We start from the raw sequence: 26881 nt of genomic DNA, 5'->3' as shown, positions 1-26881 counted from the left end.
CCTACCATACATTGTAAACAACAGACCAGAATGTAGTTTGAGAAGGTGGTGCTGGTAAGAACAGAAAGTGACAGGGACTCGTCCATTAGTGACGGAAACAGACAACCTGTGAAACACAGACATGGATTCAAAATGACACTGTGAAGTTATTTAGTTACTATTTCCAAAACATTATAAATTCATGTCCTTCTTTTACAAATGTGGAAACAAATCAAAGCAGTGGACCGCAGCATTCCTTTGTTTGCACACTATACATGCTTCCTTCGCACCTGCAGAGACTCTGATATGTATCTTGAGGTGCAAGTAGCGCCTCAACTAAGGGTTGGTAGTGATGTCCCTCATTCATAGGTTAATTACTTACATAGGCAGCTAGTAAGTCCCTACGATGTGCTAGGCACTCTTCTAGTGGCTGGGAATACTGCAGTGAACAAAAGAGAAAAATCCCTGTCCTTGTTTTGCTTACATTACGTTGCGTGAGTGTGGAGAAATCAAAATAATTAAGATACATAGATAGTCTGTCAGTGAAAAGTACCATGGAAAAAATCAGGGAAGGAGGAAAGGGAGTGCCAGGTGGCGAGGCAGCAGTTGTAAATGGGAGGCTAAGGAGAGCCTCATGTGAAATGGTCTTTGAGGGGCTTCCCTGGTGGCACAGTGGTTAAGAATCCGCCTGCCAACGCAGGGGACACAGGTTCGAGCCCTGGTCCGGGAAGATGCCACAGAGCAACTAGGCCCATGCGCCACAACTACTGAGCCTGTGCTCTAGAGCATGTGCTCTGCAACAAGAGAAGCCACCGCGATGAGAAGCCTGTGCGCTTCAGTGAAGAGTAGCCCCTGCTCGCTGCAACTAGAGAAAGCCCGCGCGCAGCAACAAAGACCCAACGCAGCCAAAAATAAATAAATAAAATAAATTTATATTTAAAACAACAGCCCCTCAATGGACAGGTTTAAAAAAAAAAAAATCTTTGAGCAAAGACTTGATGGGAGTGAGGCGGGGGGGTGATATCTGGAGGAAGACTATTTCTGACAGAAGGAACAGAAGATGCAAAGGCCCCACGATAGAGGCATGCCTGGCCTGTTTGAGAAACAGCAGGAGGCAGCGAGAACAAGAGAGGGCGCATGGGGAGACAGTCAGCGAGATAAGCCAAATCATGAAGGGTTCCGTAGGCCACGTGACCTGGCCGTAGGTGCAAAGCCACTGTAGGGTTTGACGTCTTACAAGTTCAAAGGATCACAAGAGATTCTAAGGAGGCAAGGGCAGAAACTTTAGAAGGCTACTGGAATAATGCTGATGAAAGATGACGTGGCTTGTACCAGCAGATGGAGGTGAAGGTAAGAAGTGGTCAGATGCTGAATATATAATGAGGGAGACTTGATAGGCAGTGGAGAAGAAGAAAGGACCCAAGATTGACTCTGGGGCTGAACAACCAAAAGGGTAGAAGTCATCAACATATGCTGCTCAACAGGGTGGGCAAGCATACTTTATCCACTGAAGAAGATTCCAGTTCAGAATGGATGCCATAACACTAAGTTTGGTGCTTAAAAGCCTACGGATTCAGTGAGTTGGAAAACTCTGTCACAGGATCCCTCAGTCCCCAAAGATACTGACTAGAAGAGACACTGTTGTCTTTCAAAATCAGGCCCTCCCTTCTACTGGGTCTTTCTAATTTCTGTTACATTGCAATACCAATGGTGGAATTAAAATTCAATTTCTTCATGTGTAATAATACTAACACATGGCAGTTGACAAACCTATTTGGTCCACACAGTACAGATGAATCTGGAATCACGTTGTTCAGAGGAAATTAGGTATCATCATCTGGTGATTCTTTAATCCTCTCCCCACACCCCAGGGCTGCCCATGTGGTCTTAAGCATTCATGAATGGAAAAGTTGTGACGTCTTGAGAAGAAGAAAATTCAACTTATATGGACCTTTTCTAAATAGGAATCATATCTTATCCACCTTTGGATTTCCAGGGCCTGACACGGGGCCTGACACGTAAGATGCACTCAATAATTACTTCTGGGTGAAATATTTAATCTGGGTTTTGGGGTAGGAGGGCCAGCTGTCTATCTGAACCAATGAAAAATCTGAATTAAGACAGTTTGTTTTCCTAAGATAGATATATTCAGGAATGTTTACTTAATAAAGTTGTACCTAACAGAGGTCCTCAAGGGAGCAGCCTTTAATGAAAAGGTAAGAACGACTTAAAATTAGTATATCAATCATTTGCATGTGAACACATGCTTGGAAGCAATTTATTCTCTTGACTAGCTTAAATATTCCATTGCAAGTGTGTTTACCTGATTAATTTGCTTAGCAAACATTACCTTCTAGTCAGTACAAAGCTAAAGTTCAGCCCACACTCCTGTCCTGATATGCAGAAATTCTGAATCCTGAATTTACTTGTGCATTTTTGACAAGCTGCTGAACTTCCCAGGGCCATGGGGCCCTTGAGAGAGTGGAGGAGGGGGAGAGAGAGAGGTTTCTTTTTGAACACAAGGATTTAAATTATACAGTCACTTCCATACTTTTTTGATTCTGATGTTTGATTCTATGATAGTAATTAATGGAGTCTAGTTTAACGAAGCTTTATAGTGTTGGGTCAAGTTCTCCCCATATTCAAGCTTCTTGGCTAATCAATGAGTCTTTAAAATGGAAAAAGCAATAACTCTTCCTAGACACTGAGATCCTATAGAGGTGTGATTTCTCTGATATATTGAAAACATCAGTGGTGGCCTTGTGTTAGGTTTTGGAGACACTCACTAAAGAAAAAGGGATCATCCCATCATGTTTTACTTTGTTATGCACGAGTTGAGCAGTCTGTGCTTCTACCCACTTCAGTAGAAGTAGATGGCTTTTGACTGAGTCAGATTGCCTGCGTTGGAACCTGGGGTCTGCCACGTGCTTCCTGTGTGACCTTAGTTACTTAACCTCCCAAAAGCTCCATTTCCTCATCTATACAATGGGGACAATGAGACATCTGCTACACAGCGTTCTTGTTGGGGTGGGATTAGTTAAGATAATTATGACCTGCTCACGGGCGTCAGCTATGATTACTGCTTGCCCAGGGCTGCTGCGGTACGTCTGGGAGAACCCTGCCAGTTCCCTTTCAGGCCTGCATTGCAGTAAACTGTCCAGAACACACACTCATCTATCAAAGGAAAACAAATGACTACAGGGAGATATTAGCGATTCTATTCTTAAAACTATTGGGAAAAACCACACTTCACCATAATCCTCAGAACCCTCCTTAAAATACCTGCAATCTGGTGTGTTATTGACGCAGCCCACAGCCGGGAAGGTGGGCAGTACCTATTAAAAGTTGTTTGGAAATTAATTTCGTGTCTTTTTATGGCTGAGTAATATTCCATTGTATATATGCGCCACATCTTCTTTATCCATTCATCCGATGATGGACGCTTAGGTTGTTTCCATCTCCGGGCTATTGTAAATAGAGCAGCAGTGAACATTTTGGTACATGACTCTTTTTGAATTATGGTTTTCTCAGCGTATAAGCCCAGTAGTGGGATTGCTGGGTCATATGGTAGTTCTATTTGTAGTTTTTTAAGGAACCTCCATACTGTTCTCCACAGTGGCCGTACCAATTCACATTCCCACCAGCAGTGCAGGAGGGTTCCCTTTTCTCCACACCCTCTCCAGCATTTATTGTTTCTAGATTTCTTGATGATGGCCGTTCTGACCGGTGTGAGGTGACACCTCACTGTAGTCTTGAAATTAGAACTCAGAGAACAGCTGGGTACCTTTGTTACCGGCAGGCTGCTGACTCAAAATGATGGAAAAAAAAAAAGCCTCACTGGAATGAAGAGAGAGAAAAACTGCAGAGCTGAGGGTAAAAAAAATAAAAAACCAACCAGCTCTTGGCCTTTGAAAACAGATTGCTCTGCCGTCCTGTCATGAAGTAGGTGTACAGGCATTCACAATTCCACACAGGGCCTAATCCAATTTTGGGGGGGAAAAACCAACATCAACAACATGATAAAAACCCAGGGCCAGGTGCAGGCTGTTTCCTCTTGCTGCTCTGTCTGAGGAGGCATTTGTTGCTTTATTTGTATTACAAAAGTCCACACACTTCCCTCACTCTCTCTGCCCAGCCCCACTTCAGCCTCCCGGGCAGCAGGAATGCTGATCATAGAAAGGCTCCCGCCAGGGAAGGAGAGGAAGCTCCTACCCTGCTGACAATTCATTGTGATTCACATAACTAAGTGCTCACACCTCATGCTTCTAGGCACTCGACTCTGTGTGTGTGGATCCCGTTATAACTCAGGGGCAGGTCACAGAAATATCTTCCATCTCTCAGTGCCTTCAGGCACTCTCATTGGGTCTTTTTTTTCTTTAATTAATTTATTTATTTTTGGCTGCGTTGGGTCTTCGTTGCTGCGTACGGGCTTTCTCTAGTTGTGGCGAACGGGGGCTACTCTTCATTGCGGTGCACGGGCTTCTCATCGTGGTGGCTTCCCTTGTTGCGGAGCGTGGGCTCTAGGCACGCGGGCTTCAGTAGTTGTGGCGCGTGGGCTCTAGAGCACAGGCTCAGTAGTTGTAGTGGACGAGCTCAGTTGCTCCGCAGCATGTGGGATCTTCCCGGACCAGGGATTGAACCTGTGTCCCCTGCACTGGCAGGCAGATTCTTAACCACTGCGCCACCAGGGAAGTCCTCACTCACCAAGGCAGGCAGAATGGAGTTTCTTAACCTCTTTTACAGGTGAAGATGATGAGACCCAGAGTGGTCAAGCAGCCCACCCAGGGCCACAGAACTAGTGGGTGACAGACCTGGAATCCAGGGAAAAGAACCTGTAACTCACTACTGAATATACACTGACATAGGGAGATCCTGCCAGAAACACGCTCCTACAACGTCATGACGAACAAACACTGCCATCTGAACGTTCTACGTTGGTTAAGTCATCTAGTCTTCAGTGCCAGTGACATGAGGGGAACAGTGTACAGCAAAAAAAAAAAAAAAAAAGGGTACGATTTTAAAACGAAGCCTTTCATCAAGCTTCACCTTCTCTTGTGTAAGAAAGAGATTTGAACCTGAACGTTTCAGGAGAGAGCACTCTTGCTATCCTCATCCCTTCTCTGATTATTTGTCCAAATGAAATTCCTGCAGCTCTCCACTGAGATGAGCAATGTGCTTGAAAACCAGAAAACATGGCATCGACAGAAGCCAGGACTACTGCAACCGATAACACAAAGCCTGTCCCCTTCGGCATTTGCTTCCTTAATCCCTTTAGTTACTTATGTAACCTCAGTGGTGTATGTGAAGATAGATGTGTCTTCACTCCCTTTGTACATGTCCACTGGGCCCAGCCCAGTGTGTTACACTAAATAGCGATTTATTCATTCTTTAAACAAAATGCTCATTGAAGAGTTTTGGAGACACTGGCAATTTTAGGCAAAGGATCTTGTATTAGGAGTCATCCAAGGCTCTTGCCCATCTGCACTGGCTCACTGCTCTGCCATGCTTCTGTTAATGGTAGGCAGAAGCATAGCAGTAGGGGTGTAAGTTGCCATGTTATAATTTTAAAAGGCTCCCAGAAAGTAAATACATCAAGATATCAATTAAGGAATTTCATCATGTAAGCAGCTCTTTGCAGGAAACTGCCCTCAGCAGGAAGCCCCTTTTCTTGTCACTTTAGCAAAGTTATGTTGTAACTAACTGTTAAACTGAGGACCCACATGCTCTACTTATCTCCAGCCCAAGCACGCCTTTCAGATCTTTTAATCATACAATACCTTGCCTAACCTGTCATTTTTTCCCCATAGATCAAAGAAGTAGAAATGATGACCAGATCTCTTCCCTAGCTTCCCTTTCAGTAATCTCACGAAAAAAATGTGTGGCCAAACCGTATGAACACGGTAACATCTAGAGGATGGTCACAATGAGTCGATGAGGCTGCCCGCAGTGGGGGGAAGGTGACAAGTCTGACACCCCCGCATCTCAATGATTAACTGAGATTACTTCCCTTCTTCCCTTTAAAACTTTCATGGCCCAGCAGAATCTTCAGAAGTGGTTTTTGGGGGACACTGAGTTCACCATCTCCCCAAATTGCCAGTATTCTGATCAAAGGCACCTTTCTCTTCTACCAACATTTGTCTCTCTCTCTCGTATTGATTTTTTGAGTGGCGAGCAGCCGGACCTGATTGAGTAACAATCATGGACTGATTTTTTTCTCCTAGTTTTTTATATTTTGAGAATGAATTCCTTTCATATTGGCAAAACCCCAACAATGACATGAAAAATTTTCAAGTGTTTCTGTTCCACCTAGGATTAATACCGTTCTGAATGAGCTTGTTTCACCTGTGAGATATTAAGAAGCGTTAAGAAATAACCAGGATCATCTGCGAAATCTATTAGGAAGAGGGCAGAAGACTTTGCTGAGTTCAGTTAGTTAGAGCGTGGTGTGAATTTGGCCCAAGTCACGTGTTTAGCCTCCTTGAAGGACATTTGTTTAGCACCTTCCCTCTCTCCCCACCTCCCGCCCCACCCCGTTCATCACTTTCCCCTGGGCACTTATGGATTCTATTCTTGTAAACACAACTTTAAATATCAGTTTCTCTAAAAAGGAGCAGTTCGTTTTTATGAACGTCTGAAGGTCTTCCTTCTACGAGATGCCTTGGCGAGGCTTCATTTGCTCTGGAGGTCTTGGGCCCTCCCTATAGTTTAGCAGGCTCTTCCGAAGTGAATCAGCTTCATTTCCCCTGTTGCTCTACCTTAAACCTGGGAGGTGTTTGTTTCCTGGGGTCAGGGCTTGCCGGGGCGTTCAGCTGCCTGCACACCAGCTGCTACTCCACTCCCGGGTGTGCATTTTGTAACAACACAGCTCCTTTGCCGGTTGTTGAATAGGGAGAGGGGCAGCTGTGAAAGGGAGAAGGCTGATTATTCATTTTCTTTCCTTTGGAAATTCTGCTTTGGGATCCTGTTCCTACTTAGAATGTTTCCCCAGCAGCCCATTCCATTTAGCTCTCTTGCTAGGGAGCATTTTCTGTCAATTTTCTGAAATGTATATATTCCAGGCAGTTCATTGGAGGTTTTACAGAGATCCTTGTTAGCAAAGCTCAGCCTGGCCTTACTTTGTATTCCAGAAGCCTAGAATTTCAGCAACTCACAATGAACTCAAGTATCCTTATGTGTCATACTCGAAGGACAGGGCTTTGCGAATCAGCCTAGAAAACAATGATAGCATCTCTTGGCCATAGAACAAACAGAGAATTCATCCCATCTCCTTGGCTTGGAGACCAAGGATTTATCTCCTGGAACAAGTTCTCAGGGAGGATAGCCAGTGACCTGACATTTTTCTCATATGAGTTCAAAAACAATATTTAAGCTAGTAATTGCTATCTTCTCTTCTTCAGAACTCATTTTTTCCCCCCTCTGACTTGTTTTGGCTCCAGTCTTTAAAAGCAGAACCAAACTACCATTTCAGGTGGATGAGCTGCAGATAAAGGGTGCAGGGTGACTGTGGCTAGCTGTGAGCCCTGGAGTCCCGTTACACAGATATTGCAAACCACAGACCTAACTACATCCATGCAACTCCAGTGCCTGTTTGGATATTCAAATATTTTCTCAAGAAGCAACAATTATATATTAACTTACAGCACCTGCCCTCCGGGAAATTCAACCCTCGGGGTCTTTGGGTATAAATGGTCTGAAGTTGCTTTTATTTTCCTAGTTCTTGTCAGCACTCTGCTACTCAGCTGATATGTGTTTTTTTCTCTGTTTTATGATTTATGCTTCAGAGGGACTTGTATAGGCAAAGTGGATAAAGCCATAAATTTTCTTATAGGGCGTATTTTAAATATTACTTTGAATTCAGAACCTGTGTTCTCACCGTGGCTATAAATGCTTTTCTCAAAACAATTCAATAATTTCAAGGGCAGTGTCTCATTTATGAAGGCCTTTCACAGTTAATAGGACTTCCTCTGACAACTGTCAGAGTGTTTCTCGTATGCTACAGTATATTATAGAATCCAGTGTTAGCAACTATGAACTAGTAGAATTTCTGTTAAATTCAACATAATTTGATAATTAACCACACATGCTATTATACATTACCCATTCACATAATTAATGAATGTTATACAGGTCTGTCTTCAGTTGAAGCATTTACTTTACATATCGTATTGACTTTCCCCTGAATAATTACATGTATTTCAGGGGCAACATTATTAGTAAAATTCTAAGACTGTGTTAGGACATAAAAATTGAGGTGACATCAATCTTTCCAATGTACAGAGCTGACACCACAGTAGGGGTATGTATATTGAAAATGTATTTGTTAAGAGTTAGGAGCATCTATATGAATGTAAAAGCTTATCATTATTGGCTTTTATATATCCTCTTGCTTTGAATTCCTTATTATTTAAATGGAATGGAAACAGCAAAACTACATAACACGTGCATATAAATACTAATATTGACTCATCAGGTATCTGATCCAATGTGGTCATTTCAGTATCTGTCCTTCAATTTTGAAAATTATTGTTGGAACAATGCCAAAGATAGGAATATAGTTTACTTATTTAGTAAGGTGCTTTGATTCTTAGGAAGCCTCCCTGCTGAATGTCAGGAAAGAGTTAAAGAATTTAAATGAGCCCCAAAGGGATTTTCTACTGGGGAGGAAACAATTATAAGAGAAGCCAAAGCATCACATATTAGACAAGACTGTCTTGTTTTGTAGGCAAAAAGGGAAGTTTTTGAAAGGGAAAACAGACAAAGACCATGTAGAAATGACATGCTGTTCTGAGGCAGACAATCTTCTTACCAGCAGTTAACTAATTGGTTACTTCTTTTTACGAACGCAAAAGGATACAGAAGTGTCCCAGGTCATGGGAAAGAAGAGGAACCATTAGAACAGGCTGGACACATGTGACATCCCGGGTAGAAGTAGCTTTAGCTTGGTAGCCTGGTTCTTTATAGGGGCTCCTGGTTAGCCAAACTGTGGTTGTCAGGAAAACCACAAAGATTGAAGTTATCAATCTAGCTCTAGTAGACCTACGGCTGGGGGCAGAGTTTGTAATCGATGAAGGTAATAATCTTTTGGCAAAAAATGGTTTTCATTAGAAAAGTGTCCAAAGAAAAAGTGCTGCTTTGGGAAAGCTATGAAGAAAGACGAGTGAAGTGAGAATACGTTAACCCAAAGATTGGTGCAACCTAACCTAAACCAAGATGCCTCCTACGTACTTAATTAGATGGAGGGAAGTGGTTCCCTTTCAGCACTGTACTGAAATAGCATGAATGGAAAAACGCAAATAGGCACGTATGTAAGATGGAAGACAAGTTAAGGGAAAGGCTCCTTAGCAACTTAGTTTAAAAAAATTCAGGAGAAGGGTGAGAAACCAGAATATTTCTAGAAAGAGGAAATGATGACTAGCTTAGTCTGGACAAGAGGTTCTAATGAAAACTTGGATCCAGAAGTTAGAAAAGTATTAATCTCTACAAATGAGGAATTGGTGTTTAAATGGGAAAGGTGTAATGCTTATTGCAAATAGTTCTGTCAGGGCCTCTGCACACATCTTGATGTATCTGTGTGTAATTCGTTCATGCTGCTGCTCTGCTTATTCTAGAGGAATTCCTATTTCCAAGGTTCCAAACTCAAGCACTCCATTCAAATGGTGCTAATGCAGGAAAATGATGAGTATGGATATAACTAAATAACTGCCTGGTCATGACTGCAGTCTGCTCAGGGTATGGAGGCAACTTTGAGTTGGGGCCCTACTTACATACACACTAGATGTGTAATAAACGGCAGCCTTCTCTAACTTAGATCTATCTTAACAGGGCTGACAGGTCTTCATGGCTCCCTCCCACTGGTCTAGCTCCATCTCTTCCCATTTCTTGCCTCAAACTCTATATTCCAGTAAGACTAAATTGCTTGCTATATGATAACTGTGTACGCTATTTACTTTGCCTGCAATTGATTTCTTCCAATCATTTGCCTAGTGGGTGCCTGTTCACCCTTCAACAACTCAACTAATCTTTCATCTCATTTAGGAAGTCTTCCGAGAGTTCCTGGACAATATTACCCGGTCCTTGTTTTGCATGAGCTTTGTACCTTATAGGCTTAAAAAAAATTCTTGCACTTTCTTGCTACATTTTGTTTGTTATATGCTCTTTCCCTCTGTAATCTGGGGACTCTTTAGGGTCAACAACTGTGTCTTATTCATCTTTGTGCCATGATTGCTGGCATAATGTCATAACTGTCATGGCAGGGGCTCAATGAATCACCACTGAATGAGTGAATGGATATATCAGAACCCAGGAACTCAAATACGAATCACCGAATAGGGTCACCTTCCAGTCTACCAACTTTTCATGCAATATTTGCAGGACAGCTTCTTTTAAAAATTTTACTTTTTATTGAAGAATAGTTGATTTACAATGTTGTGTTAGCTTCAGGTATACAGCAAAGTGATTCAGACACACACTCACACACACATATATATATGGACACATATATATTCTTTTTCAGATTCTCTTCCCTTATAGGTTATTACAAAATATTGAGTAGAGTTCCCTGTGCTAAACAGTAAGTCCTTGTTGGTTATCTATTTTATATATAGTAGTGTATGTATGCTAATCCCACCCTCCTAATTTATCCCTCCGCCCCCCCTTTCCCCTTTGGTAACCAGGACAACTTCTACTTTCTTTTGTGTATGGGGGGGGCAGTTATTTTGTTAAGTGCCAGCTACTCTGAGTTCTTTACATGAATGAACTCATTTACAGTGTTACCACAACCTCATGAGGTTAGAATTACAAATATTCTCTTTTTAAGTGAGGAAACTGAGGCATGGCAAGGTCAAGTAACTTTCCCAAGATTAAAAACAGACAGTAGTAGCTGGACTAGGGCTGAACCATGGGGGAGGAGCTTCAGAGCTGAGCTCTTAACCACCAGGCAGCTCCACCCTAACTGTGAGAGGATTGATGAGTGCAAGCTTTCCTTAGCTACTTCTGGAAAATGAGCCTGCAATTTCATTTTCTGAGATGATAAGAGGCATTTTAGCCTAAGCAACCCACCATTTATAATGAATTTAACTTGAGACCATGCCAGGACAGACATTCATCACGGTTCATTTAAGTAACTGTTCATTAAGTGATAGGGGAAAAGGAAACCACTATGAGACCAGAAGGGGCCTCTAATGAGAAAAAGAGAGGGATGTGGGAAACCAAGGATATGAGGTATTGGGAACAAAACCAAGAATATGAGGTATTGGGAACAAAATTATAGAGATGTGCACATGCTCACATTCATAAGTTTTAAAAGCACTGCTTATAAAATCATAATACACATAGTAGTACAGAACCCTGTTGAGGTCACAGAAAAACACTCCAACAAACAAAATCTATTTTCAAAAAACACAGATTTTTTTTAACTTGTATTTTTCAAACACTGTGAAGGATATTCACAAACCACAGCAATATATTAAAGTTCCCATTTGTTTTCTGTATTCGCTTCTCTGAGACACCATGGTTGCTTGCTTCCCAGCATTTTCCTTTAAATCTCTTCTGAATGAACTTTCTGAATTTCCTTTTCCTGTACCACTATTCTTCATGATTCTGTGCCATGACATCCCAAAAAAGGAGATTGGCATTGAAAGAAGGCAAGGCAGGAGAAAGAGTTTAGGGCACAGCCAGAATCCTTTTAGCAGGCAAAGGGAAGAGGACTTCTATATACTAACAAGTGTTCCGCCCCTTCGCACAATTAGAAACCGAGTGCGAGCTGCCTGCCAGTGGGGCTGTGCCGACCGGACACTCATCAAGTATAACTGTCTATATAAATATTTCTCAAAGGGATGAGGCTGTGCCCTTAATTTCCAGAAATGAGGCGAACAACAACAACAAATCAATAAATTTGACTACGTAATTTTAAAAGTTTTTGAAGCTCTACATAAAAAATTTAAATGTAAAGAGACTCTCAGATTTTCATTTAGGCAAAATGCAAGAAAAAACACATTACTGCATACACATTCTAACTAATAATAGAGGCACAATTAAAGGTGGGGAGGGGCAGGGGAAGTAAAGTTTACCAGAGGAAATGCCTTCTAGGCTAGCTTGAAGCATAGGAGGGGTGTGTGTCCGTGTGTGTGTGTGTGTGTGTGTGTGTGTGTGTGTGTGTGTGTGTGTGTGTGTGTGTGCGCGCGCGCGCGCGCCTGTGTAAAAGTATGAGTAGGACATAATAAAAGTGGGATCCCTTACGAATCCATTGAGTACATTTAAGTCTTTAGGACCCTGTGTGTAAACAGCCTCACATCTGTGTGGACGAGCTCTTCACCGCAGAAGAGCAAGGGATAAGAATATTTTTGCGATACGCGGGCCTCTCACTGTTGTGGCCTCTCCCGTTGCGGAGCACAGGCTCCGGACGCGCAGGCTCAGCGGCCACGGCTCACGGGGCCCAGCCGCTCCGCTGCACGTGGGATCTTCCCGTACCGGGGCACGAACCCGTGTCCCCTGCATCGGCAGGCAGACTCTCAACCACTGCGCCACCAGGGAAGCCCATGGCGTTTACCCTTTGAGGGAGTGAGGGCTAACTCAGTCACAGCAAATCTCAAATCCTGATGTCATTTGATCAGACAGAACAGTTTAGTCTTTCAATAGTCTCCTAATGAAAATTTTGGTCCCTCATAGACACAAACGCCAGTGCTCTGCTCATCTGGTGTTGGGGCCCATGAGGAAGTGTATTTCTGCTGTCTTTTCTCCCAGGAAATGCCCCCTCTGACCCACGACCTTGTGCCTTCTGCTAAAACATCAGCTCCACGAGGTCGCAGATGTGTTCCTCTTTACACATCTGCCACACTCCCTGAAAATGGGAAGTTTATGAAAACATACGCCAAGCCGGAGCCCATGTGCTCGTCAGCATGAGATAAGGTGAGCGATTTTATTTTGGTCCTGGGAGATTTTTCAAAACCACTTTCCTCCATTCCTTGCATTTACAGTGTAAATCAAATGTTGAATGATTATCACTCCCTTCCTTACAAACTACATCGTGCCTTCTTTCCTGTTAGTTTTTGGTTGATGTTAGCAAAACAGACTGCTTCATTAAGAGTTAGCTGTGGTCTTTTCAATTCCCCTCCAAAGAATTTATGCTAGTGCAGCAAAGGCAAACTACTAATAATCCGCCTTGAACATTATGGCTTCATGTTTGACTGGGAAGCCTTCACAACTGAAAATGAACCCGGATATCAGAAATGGAGAAACTGCTGAATTGGAAGTCTCCCAGTAACAGACCAGTGTAACTTCCTTTCCACCTTTTACTGGTTTAAAGACTGCTTGAAGTCTTCTTTTTCTTTCCTTTATTTTGGGCAGGCATCTTATCACCTCATAAGACAGACTACTCTTAATTGTTAAAACACTTTTCTTTGTATTTTAAATGAAAAACATTCTTTCCTCCTGATAGGTTCATGGCAGTTTCTTTCTCTACTATGACACAGTGGTTTATAACCCAGCTCTTGATAATAATTCTATTGTTCTAACATTTATTTAGTCCTGCCTACCTCCAATATTGCTGCTGTTGGCTACTGCCCAGTGAGTGCCCACAATTCAATAGGTGCTTTGCCTATACTGTCTCTAAACCTTAAACAACATCCCAAGAAGTTTCATTCATCCCATTGTACTGATAAGAAAACTGAGGCTCAGAGAATCGAACCAACATTTCCTGAAACACACAGGTTAATTAGCAGAGCCAGAACTTTGAACACAGGGATGCCCGGCTCCAAAATTCATGTGTTGTTGTTTTTTTTTTTTTAACTCCGCCACAAAATACATGCTGCTGTTTACTTGATGTACTGCCACTATGTATCAGGCGCTGAGTTGGGTGCTATAGCAATAAAGGGATGTCTACAGTACATAGTGGGCTCTTGAGAAGTTATCAATTTGACAGGAAAGACAGTCACATACTGATAGTATCTGTGGCAGGAAGACTTCGTCAAGCTAAGAGTCTCATTCCCTCACTAGGTGGAATCATGCCACAGCATTGCTGGTTAACATTTCCTCCCTAGAACCCAAAGTCTATATACAGTGAAATACCAAAAAGTTACCACTGTGGACAGCTGAAAAAATATCCTCACAAAAGAATATCCAAGACCTGCTATGTCTGAATCTAACGTCTATTTCTTCATACTGCATGTCCCAGTCTGGTTTCTGAGAGCTTGGAGGTAGGTGAGGCCAATATAGACTCATAGCAAAGCAGCCAGAATTCTAGACTTGGGTCCAGATCAACAACCTTCCATGAGTTCACAAGGGGTGGTAGAGGACAGTGGGATGGACAGATGGGCTGTTGTCTTAATGTTCAAGTTGTGCCGAATAACTAAACTGCCTGGAATTCCTCCTTATCTGTGTGCTTTGTGTCTGAAACCAACTCTGAACTGCCCTTCTTTGAGTATAAATAATAATGCTAATTGTACAGAGTGTGCTGGGTGTGTGTGTGTACATGTATGCAGTGCGTGCATGTGTGTGTGTGAGACTGAGAGAGAGAAAGAGAAATTGGCTAAAATGGAAGGTCACTTTAAGAAGATTTTTAAAATCCAACCCAAATGAGCATTCATATTTTTAAAAATCTCAATTTTTTTTTAAAGTTTGGCAAACTTATTGGTATTTTAGTAAAGACATTCATCTCAGTCGTTTCTCTCTCCCATCTTCTTTTTTTTAAATTGGGGTATAGCTGTTTTACAATGTTGTGTTAGTTTCTACCGTACAGTGAAGTGGAGCTCCCTGTGCTATACAGCAGGTTCTCATTAGTTACCCATTTTACACATTAGTGTATATATGTTAATCCCGATATCCCAATTCATCCCACCCACCCTTCCCCCCTTGGTGTCCATACACTTGTTCTCTAAATCTGTGTCTCTATTTCTGCCTTACAAACCGGTTCATCTGTACCATTTTTCTAGGTTCCACATATATGTGTTAATATACGATATTTGTTTTTCTCCTTCTGCCTTACTTCACTCTGTATGACAGTCTCTGGGTCCATCCACATCTCTACAAATGACCCAATTTCGTCCCTTTTCATGGTTGAGTAATATTCCATTGTATATATTTACCACATCTTCTTTATCAATTCATCTGTCGATGGACATTTAGGTTGCTTCCATGACCTAGCTATCGTAAATGGTGCTGCAAGGAACATTGGGGTGCATGTGCCTTATTGAATTATGCTTTTCTCTGGGTATATGCCCAGCGGTGGGACTGCTGGGCCATATAATAATTCTATTTTTAGTTTTTCAAGGAACCTCCATACTGTTCTCCATAGTGGCTGTATCAACTTACATTCCTACCAACAGTGCAAGAGGGTTCCCTTTTCTCCACACCCTCTCCAGCATTTACTGTTCGTAGATTTTCTGATGATGCCCATTCTAACCGGTGTGAGGTGATACCTCGTTACAGTTTTGATTTGCATTTCTCTAGTAATTAGTGATGCTGAGCATCTTTTCATGTGCCTCTTGGCCATCTGTATGTCTTCTTTGGAGAAATGTGTATTTAGGTCTTCTGTCCATTTTTTGATTGGGCTCTTTGTTTTTTTGATATTGAGCTGCATGAGCTGTTTGTATATTTTGGAGATTAATCCTTTGTCCGTTACTTCATTTGCAAATATTTTCTCCCATTCTGAGGGTTGTCTTTTCTTGTTTATGGTTTCCTTTGCTGTGCAAAATCTTTTAAGTTTAATTAGGTCCCATTTGTTTACTTTTGTTTTTCTTTCCATTACTCCAGTAGGTGGGTCAAAAAAGATCTTGCTGTGATTTGTGTCAAAGAGTGTTTTTCCTATGTTTTCCTCTAAGAGTTTTACAGTGTCCGGTCTTACATTTAGGTCTTTAATCCATTTTTTAAATTAATTGTATTTATTTATTTATTTTTGGCTGCATTGGGTCTTCGTTGCTGTGTGTGGGCTTTCTCTAGTTGCAGCGAGCGGGGGCTAGTCTTCCTTGCAGTGCGTGGGCTTCTCTTTGTGGTGGCTTCTCTTGTCGCACAGCATGGGCTCTAGGCATGTGGGCTTCAGTAGTTGTGGCTGGCAGGCTCTAGAGTGCAGGCTCAGTAGCTGTGGCATTTGTTGCTCTGCAGCATGTGGGATCTTCCTGGACCAGGGCTTGAACTTGGGTCCCCTACGTTGGCAGGGGGATTCTTAACCACTGTGCCACCAGGGAAGCCCTTTAACCCATTTTGAGTATATTTTTGTGTATGGAGTCATGGAGTGTTCTACTTTCATTCTTTTACATGTAGCTGTCCAGTTTTCCCAGCAACACTTATTGAAGAGACTGTCTTTTCTCCATTGTATATCCTTGCCTCCTTTGTCATAGATTAGTTGACCATAGGTGTGTGGGTTTATCTCTGGGCTTTCTATCCTGTTCCATTGATCTATATTTCTGTTTTTCTGCCAGTACCGTACTGTCTTGATTATTGTAACTTTGTAGTACAGTCTGAAGTCAGGGAGTCTGATTCCTCCAGCTTTTTTTTTCTCTCAAGATTGCTTTGGCTATTCGGGGTCTTTTGCGTCTCCATACAAATTTTAAGATTTTTTTTGTTCTAGTTCTGTGAAAAATGCCATTGGTAATTTGATAGGGATTGCACTGAATCTATAGATTGCTTTGGGTAGTATAGTCATTTTGACAATACTGATTCTTCCAATTCAAGAACATGGTATATCTCTCCATCTGTTTGTGTCATCTTTGATTTCTTTCATCAGTGTCTTACAGTTTTCTGAGTACAGGTCTTTTACCTCCTTAGGTAGGTTTATTCCTAGGTATTTTATTCTTTTTGTTGCAATGGTGAATGGGATTGTTTCCCTAATTTCTCTTTCTGATCTTCCATTGTTAGTGTATAGGAATGCAAGAGATTTCTATGCATTAATTTTATGTCCTGTGACTTTACCAAATCCATTGATTAGCTTTAGTAGTTTTCTGGCGGCTTCTTTTGGATTTTCTATGTACAGTATCATGTCATCTGCAAACAGTGACGGTAAAAATCTCAATTCTGATTTACTGGAACTTACACTGCATCAACCAGGAAAAGAGAATCACAGAAGACAAAGATAATTTAGACTTAACCTAATAAATTATATTTGGCAGCAATGATTTGGGCTCAGAGAATTTAGACATTTGTTCAAGGCCACACAAATAGTTAGTGACAGACTATAATTTACGAACTTTTTCCGTTCCATGGCACCTCACCCTACAACATACAAGTCTGCAGTTATAATTATTGCAATATGGAAACTTTTACAACTCCCTAATGCCTGGAGTAAGGCGTGTAAGACATAGGCGTCAACCATAAGTAAAAAGAACTGACATTTTGGAACATTCTTCTAAAACCACAAACTACTTTAGTACTATCTCCTTTACAGTAACAGAGTCAGTGGAGTACAGTAGAAAGGAAACAGGTATTACATTCAGACAGAGCTGCGTTAGAAGCTTAGCCTTGTGACTTCTTAGTTATGATTGTAGCTAATTTACCAAGTTTCTCTAAATTGTTTCCTCACTGCAAAGTGGGGAGAATAAAATGTACCTACGTACATGTTTCTAAAGGTTTAATTAAATGTGTGAATTACCCAGCTTAGTGCTGGTACAAATGTTAGAGCCTGCCTAAGACTGGTAAAAATGGTGTATACAGATAAGACAGAAACTGAGCATTTCATATTTCCTTTTCTTCCATTTGCTTTCAGTTCAAAACTCTGAAGCATTTCCTGATAATGGCTGTTCTTCAAAGAATGAGATCAGAAAATTCACTTCATTACTGCCTTTTAATCTCCACCACATTCATCACCTATAACTTGCCCCTTGGGCTCTCCTCTACAGAAATCAACGTGCTCCTCACTGAATTGTCAACTTGCATAAAACTGTCAAGGCCAATGATACAGTTTTGGGAGAAAAAGATATGAAAAAGTCCCTGGTACACACTGGGAGTTTGATGATGAGATTTGTCTTTGACTGTAATGGGTATCTTTTTAATGACATTTTTCTGGTTTCTTTGAATTTTGTAGAGATGTTAAAGAAGGTGACATAACCAAAGGCCACCATCTTTCACCCTTGAATCCTGGAATTAGTTTGTACTGGGTATGAAAAGAAGCTATAAAATTCAAGGGATTTTCTTCCCCCTACACATTAAATTTCATTGTGTCCTTTATAGAAAAATTCACATCTTTAATCTATTTTTTAGTATTTTGTCTCCATTTCAGAATCCCACCAGAATCTCAAGGTGATAATGTACTTGTTCATTCATATTCTGCAATGAACAATATCTTACATTCTTTACTGCCCTCACTTTCTCTCCCATGTATGTTACCTTTGCGCCCTTTCCCCCTTCTTCCATTTAACAAATATTAATGATTATGTGAATGACAATTCTGAATAATATTGAGAGGGGAAGAGAGATGAATGAAATGTTACCTCCTCTCATGTCAGTGGGGCTGGAATTGCCAGATACCTGGTTCAGTAGCACAGGGAGAGGTGAGGGGAGGAAACAGTGTAAACATTTCTAAAGAAAGCAAGTTCACTTCGGGGGTCTAATGCAACGTGACGTTAGCACATTTCATAGATCGAATAAAAACTGTGCCCGGATAGCATGCATGCTCAAACTGGGGCACCCTGCCTGGCCAAGCCCCTGGTGTTAATGAGACACTCTGCAGCACATCCTGGCTTCACCAACCAGAAAAGGAGATGTCAGTGTATGCCCTCCGGGCATTTGAAGTTGGCACTTATTTTCAAATTTCCTTCCTGCCTGGCAGAGGAAACACTTTCTCAGACACATGATAAAACTGCAGCATGGAGTGGGATAACGAGGCTCTGGCAGGGACTGTTTCAGAGAACTGCCATGCTCACCAGCTGCATTGACTGTGTGCCCTCAACACACACACACACACACACACACACACACACACACACACACACGCACACATCACTCAAGATTACTGATGACCTCTTTTTACCCCACAATGAAGAAGAATTTTCATCTGACATGGCTCACCCAAGAGAAATTTGTCAAGTGCTATACAGTATGTAAGAGGAATGTGGTTGAGGGTAGGGGGCTGGGGGATTGGAGACTGGAACCAAAATCATACAAATGCATATTTGCTTAATATTATTAGAAAAAGAACTCTTCCTTGCTCAAAACTCAGAAAGCGTAGGGAATCCTATTCCATTTTAGAAAACATTTCTTTATGAAAAGTTTCAAACATATACAAAAGAATGGGAAAACGAACCCCCAAGTACCCATCACCTAGCTTCAACAATGATCAAATGATGGCCAATTTCATTCCCTCCATCCTCCCGACCTCCACCTAAGCCTCTACAATTGATTCTATTTGTTGTCATTACATTGTGTTTGTATCAGGATTCACCTAAGGTTATTACATTGCAATTGTTGATACATATTTTAGTTTTCTTTTAATCTATAAGTTTTCCCCATCTGGTTTGAAGTAGCCTTTGAATTCTAAACTCCGGGTCCTTGTACTAGGAGGTGGAAATCTGCCTTTAAAACAACCTGTGGCAACTTAAATGTCTAAATATGGAGGAATGGTTAAATAAACAGTGGTGTTTGGTTAACTATTTGTTAACTATTGTGCACGATGTGGTTGAAAGAATGCCCTCTCTGTGAAACCTAGGGCAAGGTTTATTTCTGAGCCTCAATGTATCTATTTGTAAAATGAGAATAAAGGATTAAATAAATTAAACCCAAGGATTAAATAAAGTACATACATCTCCAATCACAGTGCTCATTACATAACACCAGAACATACCGGGGTGTTTTGATATCATTTTAGTATATATAATACTTATAAATTTTTAATGGACATATTTTATTTCCCCCTAAAAGCATGTTAGGCTGCAGGTAAGCAATGAGGTTGGTGCTTCAGGGAAGCAGAGAATGGGGACTGCCTCATACATCATGGCATCATGGGTCAAGCCTTAAGTCTCACAACAGACTTTCCTAAGAGCAATGACAATCTGAAAGCCAGGTTTGTGGAGCGACAGCAAGGGTTTCTGAATTTTAAAGTTCCCTTTCCTTCATATCAAGAGTTTGGCCTTACCAAAGTGTTCTCTGTTTGGTTTGGTTTCATTTTTTTAAGTGTACAAAAAACACAAAATAGTATGGTATGGTAGTCATAACTAGACAGGAAGAGGAAAGAACTGTTCTATCTGTGCTGACACAGGGGAGAGTCCAAACAAGAAGGGAGAAGAATTTGGGGAAGAAGGTGGGAAGCTCGTGTGTCTTGACTTCTCTGAGGCAGGTATTTTAAGGGTGGGGAGACTCTTGCATAAGTTGATAAAGAAAGTTGAAAGTATCTGTTGCCTTTTCTCCATTTGAAAGAATCTCACCTCGACTAAGGACGGCACCCCAGGTAATGCAGGAGAGATGGTGTAAAACTGACTGATGAATATGGCTAGACAGATGACCTTAAAACAGTTCTGACTCCCTCCGAATACTGCATGTGCATCCCTTCTGGGGGCCCCAATGTCTCAGTTGGCTCAGGAGAGTGAATGTGGGGTTTCTGAGAAGGCCAGTGAACCAGCAGAAGCCGGGCACTGGACTAGATGGAAACACCTGAGACCTCTTCCCTCATCACCATGGTCTCACATAAGCCATTCACCTACCCACTCCACCCAACCCCCAAAAATCCCCACCCAGATGCCATCTTGTAAAGAAGACGAGGGACAGAAATCTGAAACACTGAGCATTTTTCTGCAATAATCTCAATTGAACTTACTATTTCACAGATACAGACTGTTTAGCTGGAAAAGACTAAGCTATCATGAATTGCCAATTTTTCCAATTACCTACTAGGTTGATGAGAAAGATCGTTAGCTCCAGAAATTTAAAACTCTGTATTCTCTCTGCACATGTGAGTGTATCGTATAATCTGATGCCCTAATCTACAATGAAAAGGGAAAAAAGCAGAACGCCAAGTATGATTATAACCATGTAAAACGAAGCTTTAGAAAACGGGAGAAAAGATCGAGAGTCATTACAAATGTAATCTGTATAAAGGTAAATTTGTCCAAATTACAAAATGTAAATAGTGGTTGTGTTTGGTTTGGGCAGCCTTGGGTTCTAGTCTTCTCTGTTTTATTTAATCACAATACTTTGATTTTGTGTGAAAAACATATTTTGAAACTTGGAGAACTTATTCCCTTAAATACATTATATTTAATAAGCAATGACTGAGCACTAACGTTTCACAGGCATTGCACTAATCACCATGGAAAATACAAAGATGGATGAGATATGCTCCCAATGCCAAAGGAATTCACAACATGGTGGAAGAAACAGATGGCTAAGTGGCAAAGGGAATTCAACATCTACTGTTTCCCAGCTATAAGAAATTTAGTTTTTCCCATCTACTCCAAACCACCTCCAGAGGACTTCAATTCACTTTGATGATGAATTGAGAACAAAAGCATGAAACTAGTATGATAATTTGCATTTACATATCTATCCTTGGAAAAAAAAATACACATATAATGAGGGTATGCCATGCCTTTACTAGTGGATACAGCTTGCTGTGCACGTATTAGAGACCTCCAACCATTTACTGGGACCACTTTATAATGAGGTCCCTTTGTTATTTCAACAATGAACTTCCCTTAGGTGTAGTACACGATTAGTATCACACTGACTGATATAAAAGTGTACTGCATGACAAACAGTAAGAAGAGTTAAACTTCAGAGTTTTAAGAAACATTAGACTTTATCTAGGTTAGTAGTTTTCAAATTTTAGCATGCATCAGGGACCACCTGGATGGCTAGTTAAAACACAGACTGCTGCCTCATCTTAGTTTCTGATTCGTTAGTCTTGGGTGGGGTCCTCTAATTTGCATTTCTAACAACTGTGGTTTCTGGCTGATTCTACAGTCGTTGGACTTGCACTTTAAAAACCATTAATCTAGGACTTCCCTGGTGGCACAGTGGTTGAGAGTCCGCCTGCCGATGCAGGGGACGCGGGTTCGTGCCCCGGTCCGGGAAGATCCCACATGCCAAGGAGCGGCTGGGCCCGTGAGCCATGGCTGCTGAGCCTGCGCGTCCGGAGCCTGTGCTCCGCAACGGGAGAGGCCACAACAGTGAGAGGCCCGCATACCGCAAAAAACAAACAAACAAACAAAAACCCATTAATCTACATCAACTTCTTTTGCAATTTAGGAATCACTTTTCTGTAACCTTTGGTCTCTGCTCAAATAATTCAATGAATGAGGCACTCACTAAATTGCAAGGAAGCCAGTTTCCCTGTTGGACAGGCTAATTCTATAAGAATTTACTGGAGTCAAAATATGTTTCCTTGAAACCTTTGTTCACCACATGTCTATTCCTTTCTGCTCTAAACAACTCTTCAGATGTCTTCTCTTAACCAAGCTGAAAATTCCCATTCTTCAACCATTTATTCTACATAATTCCTCTTTATCTACCACGTTATCATCCCCTGCTGAAACTCCCAGTTATAAAGACCACTCTCAAAACAGGGGGCTGAGAACACAGCATTCTAGATACTGATCCACTGGTACTATCCCCTTCCATAAGCTGACGTCATATATCCATTAACAAAGGACTGGGTTTTATTACTTTGTTTAGAGCAATCATGCCACTTTAGTAGTTGATACTCCATAGAAGGTCTGAACTTTCACATTCTGAACAGATACTGACCTTTCTCTTCTTATCCACTTGAAAGAAGAATTCTGCTTTTATTCTCACTAAATTTCATTATCTTATTAGCTCATAATTCCAGTTTACCAAGTATAGGATGCTGGTTAAGAACAAGGCCTTTGAAGTCAGACAGTCCTGGGTGCAAATCATAGCTCTACCGTTTAACAGCCATGTGACCATGGACAAATTACATGACCAGCATAAACCTCGGCTTCCTCAGAGGCATCATGGTGATAACAGTAGCTACCTTACAGAGGTATTTCATGAGATGATATATACAAAGTGCTTAGCATAGTGTCTGGTGCATATTACGTGCTTAGTAATAGTTAGCCATTATTATTTTATTAAAAGCAATCTAAAACACTAAGGTTTATGCTGTACAAAGTAAGAGCAGAAGTCTTTTACAGAAACCTACAAACCCTTATTAGAAGTTTTCAAAAAATTAAAATAAATATACAGGTATTGTTTTTGCCTCAGGGAGACTGGAAATCATAAATCTATATGTTCACTCCAAGGATATTTACAGACTTAGCACAATTTCAAACAAAATGGCAACATGGGGCTTCCCTGGTGGCGCAGTGGTTAAAAATCCCCGACAATTCAGGGGACATGGATTCAAGCCCTGGTCTGGGAAGATCCCACATGCCGCGGAGCAACTAAGCCCGTGCGGCACAACTACTGTGCCTGTGCCCGTGCCCTAGAGCCTGAGAGCCACAACTACTGAGCCCACGTGCCACAACTACTGAAGCCCGTGCACCTACAGCCTGTGCTCCGCAACAAGAGAAGCCACTGCAATGAGAAGCTCATGCACCACAACGAAGAGTAGCCCTCGCTCGCTGCAACGAAGACCCAATGCAGCCAAAAATAAATAAAATAAATTTTAAAAATGGCAATATGATTTTTTAAATTGCAACAAAATTTGTATGAAAAATATGAGAAAAGGCAAAACTCTGATAGACAATCCAAGCATGAGAAAAGAGAAAGAAATCTAGCCATATCAGACATTAAACTTATACAAAAGTATTAGAACTTAAAACTGTGGTATTGACATAAACACAGAAAGGCACACCAACAGGAAAAGGTGGAAACATTAGAAATAAACCCAAAACATATGTGGAAAGCTAAGTCAGTTTTCCCAAATAGAGGGCCAAAGAAGGCTTATTTAGTAAGTTGCATTAAGATAAAATAGGACAATTTAGAAAACCAAAGTGTTAGAGCTACACCTTACACAATACAAGAATCCACTGAGGAAACGCAGAGGGATGGATGTGTTGCCACTACTGAATATACAGAAACTGAAAGCCTCTGTAAGTGAAAATGTTGTAAATTAAATTTTGTCCTATAAAAACAACTGATTCAGAAAAATATTTGTACTGAAAATGTCAGGTAACTTAACATTTGTAATATATGAAGAGTTCATTCAAATTCAGAAGGAAAACCTCAAAACCTGAAAATCGAATAAGCCATGACATTAACACAAACATTACATAGAGAAATATCAGTAATAAAGAAAAACAGGGGAAAAGACCATCCTTGATGGAGCCTGGAGATACCTTTAATCACCTATTTAAGTAGCTAATAAATTGAAAAAATGGTAGCCATTGCCGGTTAAAGTTTAAGGAAGCTGTTGTTTTCACTTATTTATAATGATCATTTCAATTGATGCATTCTTTCTGGAAGGAGAATAATAAAGATGGATATTCTCTGATCCAAATTTTAGACTCCAGAATTTCTCCTCATGGCATAATTCAACAGAAACAAAAACCTATGCGCAGAATAGCTATCTATGATTCCAAAAGACTGAAAAAAAAAAGCATAAGTGTCCAAGATTACAGGAATAGATAATAAAATCAATTCAGCAAAATATTATATAGTAATTAAAATAATTATGAAGACTATATAGACACGTTTAAAACACCATCATTAATGAAAATAGCTCATGCATGCATTTTTCTTTTTGCATTTTACATGCCCACAGGATGTATTTTATCCTGAGCGTAACAAAGTAAATGCGGCGGTCTGTAAAATGAAGAAAGGACTAACAGTAGAGGAGAATTATTTTAATTTTAAATCATTAATTACTTAAGCACTATTCTTGAAAAGTTTTACATTCTGTTTTAGGTGCTATGATGGGCCTAGGACTGCTGATAGAATTGTCAGCCACCTGAAGAAGCAGGCTGGACCAGTTTCAGTTCCTCTCAGGACTGAGGAAGGATCTGAAAATTCCTTACTGATAAAGATGCTTCTGTAGTGGGTTCTTTCAAAGATTTATTCAGTGAAGCTCACTCTGAGTTTCAAAAAGCAGCCAGCAACTTGAAAGATAACTACCAATTCGCACACGCCAATGTTGAGTCTCTGGTGAACAAGTATGATGATGATGGAGAGGGGATCACCTTGTTTTGTCCTTCACATCTGAAGAGCAAGTTTGAGGACAAGACTGTGGCATACAGAGAACAGAAAATGACCAGTGGAAAGATTAAAAAAGTTTATTCAGGAAAACATTTTTGGTATCTGCCCTCAAATGACAGAAGACAATAAAGATTTGATACAGGGTAAGGACTGATACAGGGTAAGGACATGCTAAACGTTCCAACTACTGGAGAAACAGAGTGATGATGGTGGCAAAGAAATTCCTGGATGCTGGGAAGAAACTCAACTTTGCTGTAGCTAGCTGCAAAACCTTTAGCCATGGACTTTCTGATTTTGGCTTGGAAAGCGCCACTGGAGAGATTGCTGTTGTTGCTATCAGAACTGCAAAAGCAGAGAAGTTTGTCATGCAGGAGGAATTGTCGCGTGATGGCAAGGCTCTTGAGATATTCCTGCAGGATTACTTTGATGGTAACCTGAAGAGATACCTGAAGTCTGAGCCCATCCCAGAGAGCACTGATGGGCCCGTAAAGGTAGTGGTAGCAAAGAATTTTGATGAACTAGTGAATGATGAAAATAAAGATGTGCTGATTGAATTTTATGCTCCTTGGTGAGGTCACTGTAAGAATCTGGAGCCTAAGTATAAAGAACTGGGAGAGAAGCTCAGAAAAGACCCAGATATTACCATAGCCAAGATGGATGCCACAGCCAATGATGTGCCTTCTCCACATGAAATTAGAGGTTTTCCTACCATCTGCTTCTCTCCAGCCAACAAGAAGCTAAATCCAAAGAAATATGAAGGTGGCCATGAATTAAATTATTTTATTAGCTATCTAAAGTGAGAGGCCACAACACCCCCCCCCCCCCCCCCCATAATTCAAGAAAAACCCAAGAAGAAGAAGGTAGCACAGGAGGATCCCTAAAGCAGCAGCCAAATATACCCCTTTGTAAAAGGACTCTTGCAGGGACTTCCCTGGTGGTCCAGTGGTAGAGAATCCGCCTCCCAATGCAGGGGACGTGGGTTCGATCCCTGGTCGGGGAACTAAGGTCCCACACGCTGCGAAGCAACCAAGTCCACGCGCCACAACTACTGAGCTCGCGTGCCTCAACTAGAGCCCGTGTGCGGCAAACGGAAAGAGGCCACACACTCTGGAACCCACGGGCCCCAACTACAGAGCCCACGTGCCCTAGAGCCCACACACCACAACTAGAGAAGTGAAAACCCGTGTAGCCACAACTAGAGAGAAGCCCTCACACTACGATGAAGGGCCCACGCGCCACAACAGAAGATACCGCGTGCTGCCACTAAGACCCGATGCAGCCAAAACTAACTAACTAAATAAATAAATTAAAAAAAAAAAAAAAAAAGACTCTTCCACCAGAGATGGGAAAACCATTGGGGAGGACTGGGACCCATATGGGATTATTACCTCTCAGGGCTGAGAGGACAGAATGGATAGAATCTGAATCCTGTTAAACTTTCTCTAAACTGTTTCTTAGCTGCACTGTTTATAAGAATACCAGAACCAGTTTATGTTTGTGGTTTTGGGCAAAATTGTTTGTGTTGGGGGCAACGTTGTGGGGGTGTGGGAGAACTGCACTGGGGACTTATTTTCTATCTTTCCTTTTTGTACATTTGGGAACAATGACAATAAATGCGCCCCCTCTAAAAGAAAATACTGAATTTGAGTTCTGTCACACAACTTAGTTACCTCTTTTGACTGCAAATCTGTGTCTGAAAATTTGCTAAGTGTATACAAAGTCTTTATACAAGTCAGCCACGTGTAACATGGCAGCATCAGGAGCTCTGTGGTCTGTCATCATCCACTGCACTGACCCGGCAAATATTTACTGAGTTGTTACTTTGACTCTA

General features: G+C 41.3%; 1 protein-coding gene and 1 pseudogene across 1 annotated transcript in view; one reads left to right on the top strand and one right to left on the bottom strand.

The window, feature by feature from the left end:
* The window catches only part of LINGO2 (leucine rich repeat and Ig domain containing 2), a 311099-nt gene that overhangs the window by 74212 nt on the left and 210006 nt on the right, over positions 1 to 26881 (bottom strand). The gene's annotated exons all lie outside the window — the stretch shown is intronic.
* On the top strand, positions 19902 to 25791 carry LOC114884437 (annotated as a pseudogene).

This window comes from Monodon monoceros, unplaced genomic scaffold, assembly GCF_005190385.1.
Source record: "Monodon monoceros isolate NGI ecotype Baffin Bay Population unplaced genomic scaffold, NGI_Narwhal_1 Super_Scaffold_5, whole genome shotgun sequence".
Lineage (NCBI taxonomy): Eukaryota > Metazoa > Chordata > Mammalia > Artiodactyla > Monodontidae > Monodon > Monodon monoceros.
This window is presented reverse-complemented; position numbering and strand designations above follow the sequence as displayed.